Source organism: Chenopodium album, chromosome 15 (genome assembly GCF_948465745.1).
Source record: "Chenopodium album chromosome 15, dcCheAlbu1.1, whole genome shotgun sequence".
Taxonomy (NCBI): domain Eukaryota; kingdom Viridiplantae; phylum Streptophyta; class Magnoliopsida; order Caryophyllales; family Amaranthaceae; genus Chenopodium; species Chenopodium album.
In genome coordinates, this window is record NC_137848.1 from 30,278,699 (window position 1) to 30,290,355 (window position 11,657).

Here is an 11,657-nt window from a genome sequence, read left to right on the forward strand (position 1 = left end):
TATTTGTTGTGATTGTAAACTATACTACGAAGATTATGAGTAAAGAGAATAATTAAGGAAGAAATCAATAATAATAAAGCCTAGGGCATAGGTTCACTAATAAACAATTTTCCAGGGTAAAACACGATAATCAATCATCAATGCATTAATTAATCAGATCATAAAGGGCTTTCGCTACGTATTACAATCACAGAATTAATTTACCGGTATTAAATCTCATCTCTCGAATCTCGACCTAACCATTTATAAATTAATCTGCCTATTGAAACTAAGCCTAAACATCAATTCTCATCTCTCGAATCTCGAATCAATATTGCTAAACTCATACAATTAAACCTGGCCAAATCTAATTGCATAGCAAATAAACAATCAATAGGAAATCAATTAAGCATTAATGATCAACAATCATAAACTTACCCTTTCATATTATTTATTAGATCCCCAAAAACCCTAGAAGGAAAACTACTCAGACATAATTAAAATTAAGCAAAACATAATAATTAAACAAGACATGAAAGAAAAATAGAATGAATAAAATACTGAGATTAATTAAGAGAGAAATCGTACCAAGACGGCGGAATTACAATAGAGTTGAGGAACAAGAAAGAGAATAAAAGTCTAGAGAGAGAAAGTTGAGTAGTGAGAAGGAAGAGAATAAAAACTAGAGTAAGAGAATTATGAAGAAGTCCACAATTTTGTCTCCTAAAATTGCATTAATACTAAGCAAGAAGATTTCCGCTAAAACAAAAGTAAAACGGAAAACTAAACTCCCTAAAGAAAACACGCGCCCGGTCGGGCAGTGGCTCGCCCGACCGGGCCCGCCTTTTCCTCTTCAAATGTCTTCTCGCGCCCGGTCGGGCAGTGGCTCGCCCGACCGGGCCCGCCTCCCTTGCTTTAGATATCTTCTCGCGCCCGGTCGGGCGCGTGATCCGGGCGCAGGTCCCTTCAAGGTATTGCTCCGCCCCGCCCGGCCGGGCGCGCCTTCGGGCGGAGCTCTAGTGGTCCGGGCGAGGCTTCTTGGGCCTCGAGGCTCTTCCTTGGGCTCACCAACTTGGCCCAAACGCCTCATATTTCCAAAACTGAGCCCTTAGTCACCGATTTGCTACCTCCAATCGGTCTTGGGCTATCGAACGTGGTCGCGGTCTTTCAATACTTGTAGATGCTCCTCGAAAAACCCGGGAAAATGCTCCAAGTACGCAAATTCCTACAAAACTCAAGCAAAACTACCAAAGCACTGGAAAACACAAATTAGTAATAAAAGTGGCTCGTAGGAGCCAAAAACACTACTAATTACGACCAAGGGACGGGGATAAATATATATATAAAATGAACACATCAAACTCCCCCAAGCCAAACCTTTGCTTGTCCCTAAGCAAAGAGCTCCTCAATGGACAATAAAACATGCCTCACCCCAATATAAAAATCAAGCACAAACGATTCAAGGCAAATCAAGTGAGCATGCTTCAAAACCAACCAATCCTATCCATCTAATCGCCCTTCCTCCCCAACAATTGTCAAATAGAGCAAACCACAAGAGCATATAGAATTCAAGACTAGTGCTCACACACTCAACTCTCATTTATGTGGCGAGTAAAAGATGTACTCGATCGCTCTCCATCCCAACCCCTTTAATGTGAACAGTGCCCTCCCAAACTCACAACACTCGTGTGTTTGAAAAGACATACACTCAACCCTATAGTCGACTCGGAATATGTCAAATCATAACTTGCATTGATAAACAACACTTTCACATTTACACAACTCTATGCACAAGGTCGGAAGGTCTTTAAAGCTTGTAATGTAAGGCTAGGGTAAAGGGTAAGATAAATTTGGGAATATGTGAGAGAAAAACCTTGCTAAAAGGGAGCCATATCCTAATAAACCCATGACCAAATATAATGATCATACACATCTCCAACAAAACTAACTCCAACACAAATCCACCAAATATACTCTAATCATAAAAACCAAACTCAATACTTACAAAATTCACTCATAAAACTATGATAATATGGAACAAGAGTGAATAACAAACTTTGAACTCAAAACTCAAATATTTACATTGAAACTCAAATTTTTCTTTCTTTTCTTTTGATCAACCTTCACTTAGAACATTTGAACATTAAACACTTTTTTTTCTTTTGCTCCTTTTTTTTTATATTATTATTAGAAGTTCACTTTTTTTCTTTTCACTTTTTTTTCCTTGAACTTCTCCTTTTTTTTCATCACACTTTTATTTTTCAAATATATACACAATAAAATTCATCAAAACAAAAATATGATCAAGAACAAATAACTTCTCAAACCCACCCAAATTGTGCAAATAATGTGCACACTACAAACTCCCTCACCTCACTCACTAATAGCTCCCCCAAGCCAAGCTTGGGACTAGTAACCAATGGGGCAAACATGGCTTGTAATGTGGCTGAAAACAACAAAAAGGTCAAGGCAACAACATGGGTAGCAAGAAGGGAACAAATGTATCTAAAATCATCTGAAGGCTACCTAAAGAACAAATGCCTTCGTCCTCCACATGTGCATAATAGTGAGTCATGAAACACTACTCATAGTTGCAAACCAATACTCAAATTCATTGACATACCAGGAACTAATCACACATTCCTAACCAAATCAACTAGTCAAGCACTATATTCACAAGTAGTTGGACAAAATTGACGCATGTTAAGGTTTCAAGGCAATCAAATATCAAATCATGATCAACTAATCCACAATATTTATCATCAATAACCAAGAATAAAAACAATTTCGAAAAATTTTAATCAAGGGGCACAGGGAAGTATGATTCATAATTCATTGGAATAAAACTAACCTAAGAAAGCAATAAAATCTATACTTAGCACACCAAAAGAAAACAAAAAAAATAAGTAAATAAATAAAAAGAGAGAGTGAAAGATATACCATGTGAACACGAGAACCTCCCCCCAAGCTAAATTGGACAATGTCCTCATTGTCTTAAAGGGAAGCTAGTAGTCAAGGTGACTACTCATCATCATCACCAAATCAATGTCACCAAATCCTCGAGGATTGCAATGCATCTCTTTGGAACAAATTTGGGCAAGAATGAAACAAAGTGTTAGTGGGAAAAAGTCTAAATTTGAGTCAAGTGCACTATTCTGATCATAACTTTTGATCTATAAATCATAATGCAATTATTCCAATTGCATTGGAAATTAGACTTGAAGAGCTTTCCAACGATAGGTCACACGCCAAAATCCGATAAGAAATGCAAAAGTTATGGCCTGTCAAAGTTGACAAAGTTTTGCTGATCCGCTCTCGCGCCCGATCGGGCCGAGCTCTGCCCGACCGGGCCCGTGCTACTGATTTGACGGGGCAGCTTGTTGCTGCTAATTGCCACGAGATTTCTTTAGCCCTTCTATCTTTTCTCAACTTTTCTAGTTATCTCTGCACAAAATCACACTCCCACAAATATAAGATATACTCTCCTCTACCTCTCTAAAACAAAACAAAAAGAAAACACACAAAAAAAAGAAAAGACTAAACTAAAAAAACAATAAAATACGGGTTGCCTCCCGCAAAGCGCTAGTTTATCAAGGTCCCGCTCGACCATACTCTTTCTCTCAATCGGAAGAATTCAATGCCTTGAGTAACTTATCAAACGCTCCTGCAAACATTTCATTAGGCACTAGATATGGCTTAATAGCAAGCACATTAATCCCTACAAAGAAAAGGTTAGGAGCACATAAAGAGAACTCAAGGTAATAGGAAAAATCAAAAGAAAGAGATGAAAATACACCACAACCTTCTACTTCCTCCGAAAAAAATTTAGAATTAATAGAACGAACATGGAGGTAGTCATTGTCTTTATCATCCAATAATGATTTGAATATTTTACCCTCATGAATAACCTCATCATCAACAAAGGAATTTTCAACCACCGTTTCTACAACTAATGATTTTTCAATCACCGATTCGTCAACAAATGATTTTTCAACCACAAATTCTATAACGGGTTCTTCATCCTCAATAACATTTGTATTATTATAGTGTCCAAAGACTTTTTCATCAAGAGCCTTCCAATAACTTTCATTAGCAACTAATCGTTTCCGAATATGATCATATGTTAATGGAAAGACTCTAAAATCATCAGGAGCACGCACAAAAAACTCACTATAAGGGCATTCAGGATTTTCATGACAAAGACGTTGACAACAACAGTAGTCAGGTGTTGCATAAAAATCATATAATTCTTGTAGTGTAAGCATGGGTATTTTCAACACATAAGGAATATAAGGGGGAAAAAAAATTTAGACTCTAATAACAACTAGAAATAAAAATAAAACCGTTTCCCCGGCAACGGCGCCAAATTTTGACAGGCTAAAGTCGTATCACCTAATCAAAAGTAATTACCTAAGTCCTCTAACTAAAGTAGATAGGGAAGTAGGGTCGAATCCACAGGGAAACTGGTCTTTCTATTCCTAATTAATTATTATAATCCAAATTATTAAAGTAACCAATATTTGTTGTGATTGTAAACTATACTACGAAGATTATGAGTAAAGAGAATAATTAAGGAAGAAATCAATAATAATAAAGCCTAGGGCATAGGTTCACTAATAAACAATTTTCCAGGGTAAAACACGATAATCAATCATCAATGCATTAATTAATCAGATCATAAAGGGCTTTCGCTACGTATTACAATCACAGAATTAATTTACCGGTATTAAATCTCATCTCTCGAATCTCGACCTAACCATTTATAAATTAATCTGCCTATTGAAACTAAGCCTAAACATCAATTCTCATCTCTCGAATCTCGAATCAATATTGCTAAACTCATACAATTAAACCTGGCCAAATCTAATTGCATAGCAAATAAACAATCAATAGGAAATCAATTAAGCATTAATGATTAACAATCATAAAATTACCCTTTCATATTATTTATTAGATCCCCAAAAACCCTAGAAGGAAAACTACTCAGACATAATTAAAATTAAGCAAAACATAATAATTAAACAAGACATGAAAGAAAAATAGAATGAATAAAATACTGAGATTAATTACGAGAGAAATCGTACCAAGACGGCGGAATTACAATAGAGTTGAGGAACAAGAAAGAGAATAAAAGTCTAGAGAGAGAAAGTTGAGTAGTGAGAAGGAAGAGAATAAAAACTAGAGTAAGAGAATTATGAAGAAGTCCACAATTTTGTCTCCTAAAATTGCATTAATACTAAGCAAGAAGATTTCCGCTAAAACAAAAGTAAAACGGAAAACTAAACTCCCTAAAGAAAACACGCGCCCGGTTGGGCAGTGGCTCGCCCGACCGGGCCCGCCTTTTCCTCTTCAAATGTCTTCTCGCGCCCGGTCGGGCAGTGGCTCGCCCGACCGGGCCCGCCTCCCTTGCTTTAGATATCTTCTCGCGCCCGGTCGGGCGCGTGATCCGGGCGCGGGTCCCTTCAAGGTATTGCTCCGCCCCGCCCGGCCGGGCGCGCCTTCGGGCGGAGCTCTAGTGGTCCGGGCGAGGCTTCTTGGGCCTCGAGGCTCTTCCTTGGGCTCACCAACTTGGCCTAAACGCCTCATATTTCCAAAACTGAGCCCTTAGTCACCGATTTGCTACCTCCAATCGGTCTTGGGCTATCGAACGTGGTCGCGGTCTTTCAATACTTGTAGATGCTCCTCGAAAAACCCGGGAAAATGCTCCAAGTACGCAAATTCCTACAAAACTCAAGCAAAACTACCAAAGCACTGGAAAACACAAATTAGTAATAAAAGTGGCTCGTAGGAGCCAAAAACACTACTAATTACGACCAAGGGACGGGGATAAATATATATATAAAATGAACACATCAACTATGTGGACCTTATGCAGCAATTTCGGGTTCCTTGGTGCGCCGGTTAGCCCCTATAAGCAATTTGACATGATTAAGTAATCGGCTCGATTACAATCACAGTAGGTGATCGACCTGATAAAAGATCGTCTCACCTATCTTAAAGCGACTAAACATTGGCTCATTGAAAAGGCACCGACGTAATGGTTCATAAGCAGCAGAAGGTATCGACGTAATGGTTCACAAGCAGCAAAATGCGCCGACATACTGGCACAGCGGAAATTTCAGCAAATATCACGGCAGCAAAGTTCAAGCGAGCTTTAAGGATCGACAAGCATTGGTCTTCGGAATATTATCACAACGAATGAGGATGACTTCAAGCGAAGTTATCTTCGACAACGTTCCCTAGGATGTGGAAAGTTGTCAGAAAGCTAAGGGTGACTTCAAGCAAAGTTATCTTCGACGACGTTCGCTAAGATTGTGGAGGTTGTCGCTTATATTTGAGAAGATATCACGAGATGGGCAGTCTTCGACAGTGTTCGCTAAGATTGTGGAGGTTGTCACCAAGATTTGAGAAGAACGGTTCGTTATGAGGCGGTCTTCGACAACATTCTCTATGATTGGGAAGGTTTTCACCATGATTCAAGAAAAAAGCTCGAGATGTAGCAGTATTGATAGACGGCGTTCCCTGGGATATGGAAGGTTGTCAGAAATAGGAGGTGACTTCAAGCGAAGTTATCTTCGATCATATTCCCTAGGATGTGGAAGATTATCACAGCGGAAATTGAAGGCAGTTGCGGGCGTAGCAGTTTTCAAACGATATCCCCTAGCTTGAGGAAGATCGTCAAACAAAAATCGGTTACTCCAGAAACGTGTGCTCGGCGGTGCAAGATACGCGTTTCTTAACTCTTTTATCTATTTAACTAACGCTAGTTTGCAGGTATCAGCGTTACCAGAATGATTTAGGATCGCAGAACGTTCTGAATCATTCTCCATCCCTATCGCTACTTTGACTTTCGTTTTCGAAACTTGCGTTTCTCCAAACTCAGTCAAAGTGGAGGCTTCTGTATACACCCAAATGTGTCTCCCCAAAAGCAAACCCAGTGATGAATACCTTTTGCGTCATTTGATTATCGAACGAGTTGAAGGTGTGGAAAGTTTAATGATGAGGATGTTTTTATTAAAATATGTCTCTTTTTGTTTTCTAAAAATATTTCTTTTCTTACTCCTATTTTATGAAAAATAGCCAGTCCAATTTGGTTTGGTCTATAATAAAGGTCCAATAATAGTGTAGTTGGATTGGGCTCGAAAAGAGCTTTCCAATGATATATTATAGGCCCAATTCTGATGACTTATGAGGAACTTATGGATTAAATTAGATTAGGCCCAATGATTTTCAAAGGTGGCCCAATGATCTAGAGGAGGGCCTATTAACTATTATATTAAAAAGGATGTTTTATTTAGAATAAAATATATTAAATCTGATTTCAAAAACTGCTCGGACGCTTAATTAACTACAACCGGTATTGAAGGTAATTACGCGTGGAAAAGCGAGTTGACTTTTGGACCAGCGCGAGACGACGGCGTCGTCGCCAGGCGCTGACCTTTGTCGCCTGGCGTTGGCCTTCGTCGCATGGCGACGAAGATCGTCGTTTGGCGCTGGCTCTTGTCGTTTGCGATAGGAGGAGTTTTATTTCGAACATGATTTTCTTTGATCCCGTGCTATTTTTCTTATAAATAGGGGTCGTATCTCCCTGTTTTAAAATCATCTACAATCATCATCTACATTCAACATTCACAACAATCATCTTTCTTCATTCTCTCTCTAAAGCTAGAAGCTTTCTCTCTCTCTTATTTTTCTAAACCTTCCCTCTCACAAAATTCCACATACATTAGTTCTTGACACACCTAGCCAAGTTCGAAGTTGCCTTCGCCCTAGACGTGAAAGGTTGAATATTTCTAAGGGTTTGGTCCCAAATTCCTATTTCAATTATTTAATTTAATTGTTTAATTTTATTTATTTTCCTTGAAGTTACTAACGTGTGTATTTTGTTATTAGAAAGAGGTAAGAGGCATCCAAGTAAGTAATTTAATTGCTTTATTGCTCTTTTGATATAGAAATCGTGTTAGGATGTTTTATTGCTTCCTAGTATCATGTTTAGGGTTAATTAAGATTTCTAATATCATGTATGCTTATGATGCTTCCTATTTCTTTCCTAATATCATGTTAGTATCATGCTAGGAATAAAGCTTTGATCTTTATTGTTTAGTGACATGCTAGGGTTTGTTATTAATCTTGTTAGTATCATGCCTAGGATCTTGCTATTATTATTAAGCTTCATTGAGAATATTATTATGATTGATGATTGTTATTGTGTTGCTTGGTATATATTATTGTTATTGCTTGATCACGCCCTCTCTTCCGGGATTAAAGGGAATTTGTACTTGTAATCATGCTTAATGAGATAATTAATAATCTTGTTTAGGTTAATACGATTATAATTCAAGTAATCGCCAATAATAGATTTGTTTGTGCATTAATATTCAAACAACATAGATAAACAGGTTTAGGGTTAACCTATTGATTGCATGTTAGTTAGAAAGCGCACATGAATACGAGAAGAATAAAGTAGAGGCCTATTTAGGGCAGGTTCAATCTCTTTTAGGTTGGATTTGTACCTTTATCCCCGAACTTCCAGTCATGGTTCCAGACCTATTAGGGTTAACGATCTCCTGGATCATTAAGGGGTGTAACCTTCACCCTGTGAACGGTTTACAAGTTCCTAAAACTTGTTGGCGACTCTTTTACTCTAGCTTCTTTCCCTTTGGACGCCACCATGCTTAAGTGTATGATCACAGTGGGGTTCAAGTTTGGGATAATTCTTGAAACATTCCCTACAGTGGTACAAGCTCGCTAGATGCCATCTTAATTAGAGGCTCTTTCTCCGCAGACGACGTCAAATGTTTTGGGGTTTTTTGAGATGTCCTGCGGGAGAGTTACAACACTAAGACTAGCCTGTCGTGTGTCTTGTACCTGCACAAATGGAAGCTCCGGTTGTTCGGAGTTTCGCCTCCGACGTTCAAGTTAGTACCGGATGAGGAAAGAGGAAAGTAAATGCGGAAAGTAAAAGTTGCCTTTCTCGGATCCCGAAATCTGAGGAGTAAAAGTCGTTGTTGTAATAATTGGTGAATGGTGTCGGTGATTGTAATTATGTCCCTCCCAAGGTAATAAATATCCCTATTTATAGGGTTATGAGAGTGTGTGCCCTTCCTTAGGTCACATTATGCTGTTTTTACGGTGCATCGGGATTTGGGCCCTTTAAGGCTGTCATTTTCCCAATGAGGGGTACAAGTGTCTTGTCCTGGTTAGTTCATTTTAGAACTCTTCCTAAGGTGACACATGTCACTCTCTCATTGGTCCATGCATCTAAGGTAGTTTTTACCCTAAACATAACCTGTAAAACATGTTACTTCTTTTTTGTTCCATTTTTAGCAGATTTGTATCAAAGGTCGTTTCATTTTGAAATAATCTAAAGGTCGTTCCATTCTTGGAACACTAAAAGGTCGTGTTATTCTTGGCAAATTTTCCAAATTGAATTAAATAAAAAAAATAAAATAAAAAAAAATTAAAACCAACCCCCAACCCCCAACCCCGACAACCTCCCCCTTTAATTCCCAACCCCACCCACAAAACCACCCAAAACCCTAATCAAAATATTCCCATGAACTCCATCTTTCTTTATTTTTGCCACCATTTCATGGCATTTTTCAACCCAATCAGACCCACCACACGATGCAACAATCGAGAGAATGTGAAGCAATCAATTGTAAGAGAAGGTGTCGTGGCGGAAATTAGGGAAATGGGAGGGACAAAGATGGATTTGAGAGAAAGATGAGGGGAATGTTTTTGGGATTTGAGAATTAAGGAGTCTTCAAAAGGAGTTAGGAATAAGGTATGAAGGTAATTAGAGAGGTCGAAAAAAGGGTCAAAATTGGGGATTTCAGGATTTGGGTGATTTCACAGGGTCATGATGAGGAAGAGGGAAGCCGCGGGTATCGGAAGGGAGAAAAGGGGAGTGGATTTCGACGGAGAGTGTGCGGCCGTCGGTGATTGTCGATAGTTCATGGGAAAAGGTGTGTTTTCCAGTGGGGGAAAGGGAAAGGGCGGGGTAGAGTTTGGGTTCCGGTGGGAAGGGGTAGGGCTAGGTGGTTTTTTTGATTATTTTAAAAAAAAATTAAAATATTTTTTTGAACCAATAAACATCCAACCCGTGGCAAATGATTTGTTTTAAAAAAAAATTATCCTTTTCTTCAAGTAACAGGAAATCAGGATTGAAGAAAGCAAACATAAGTGAAAGTTGAAATTATTGCAGACTGATCAATTGTTGGAATTTATTCAACATAAATCGGATAATATTGAAATTATTAAATTATACTGAGTATTTTCCTTATTCTAAAAAATAAATAAATAAATAAATAAAATAAAAAAGTATATTTTCATTTAAAAAATTGGAAAAATTGTCAGGAATAATACGATATTTGCTAAGTCTTCCATAAATAAAACGACATTTTGATTATTCCCCAATATAACGACCTTTGACACTAGTCTTCCATAAATAGGATAAAAATCGGTAACCTGTTTTATAAGTTAAAGAAGGACACGTGTCACATTATAATTGGTTAGAATTTTTTATTTTAATTTTAACATATTTCTTTTTTAAAAAAATGAATTAATTTATAAAAAACTGAATTTTTAAAAAAAAAAAAAAAGAAAAGAAAAAACAGCCCTCCCCCTCCTGCCCCTTCATTGTTCAGCACCATCACTTATCACCCACCCCTTCCACGTTTAGCCTCCCTTTACGCCAGGCAGCACCGCAGCACCACCATCCCTCTAGAAGAGCCACCGACCCTCCACTTCCCGCTGCGCAACCCCGCCCATCGCCCTCTATTTCCCTTCCCCAATCAACCCCCAATTAGCAGCAATCACCGCCCTGTACCCGCGCAGCAGCCGCAATTAGCTAACTGACTTGCATCACGGCCACCAAACCACCTCCGGAAGCCCAGTTCGAACAAGTAGCAGCCCGCAAGAAGCTCTAAATTAGCCCAAGTTGAATACCCTTCGAAGAGGCTCTAAGTCAACCCAATAGATTTCTTGATACTGGTATGTGATGATGCCGATTGAATGATTGATGGTGATGAATGGTCATGATGCTGGATGAGTGGTGAAGATCAAAGAAGGGAGAGCAACCATTTGAAAGAAGAAGAGAAGCAAGAAAATTGGAGAGGTTTGTTTGTTTTTTGGGGGTTTTATTTTCCTTTTTCCTTCTTTATTTATTTCTTTTATTTTTCGGTAGCTAGGCTTTTCAGGAGGTGATCAGATTTTTGGGGTGGTGTGCCTTGTTTTAGGTGACGGTGGGGGGTTTCATGGCTGGTGGGCTTGATGGTGGGGGATAGGGTGGTGGTAGTAGTGGTTGTTGACAGGGTTGAGGTTTGGTGGGTGATATTTGGGGTTATTTTGTTTTTGTTTTTTTTGTTTATATATATATATATATATATATGTAGAAATGGGATCACGTGAGAACCAAGTCCTATAATAGGAACTAGGAACTCATCATGATCATTGATTGCTCTCAATTCGACGACTTGTGTTTCACCCGCCTTTTTCAATTTCATTAAGGGCATTTTGGTAATTTCGCCAGTTGGATGACCTTCCTCCTTTTTCATTTCGCAGCTCATTTGTTTCTCTCTCCTCTCTTGGACTTTCTCTCTCTACTATCAAATCTCTCCTCTTTCGCACCCTCAAATCGGGACTTTCTTCTTTGCTGATCAATTTTTTTGCTGTAA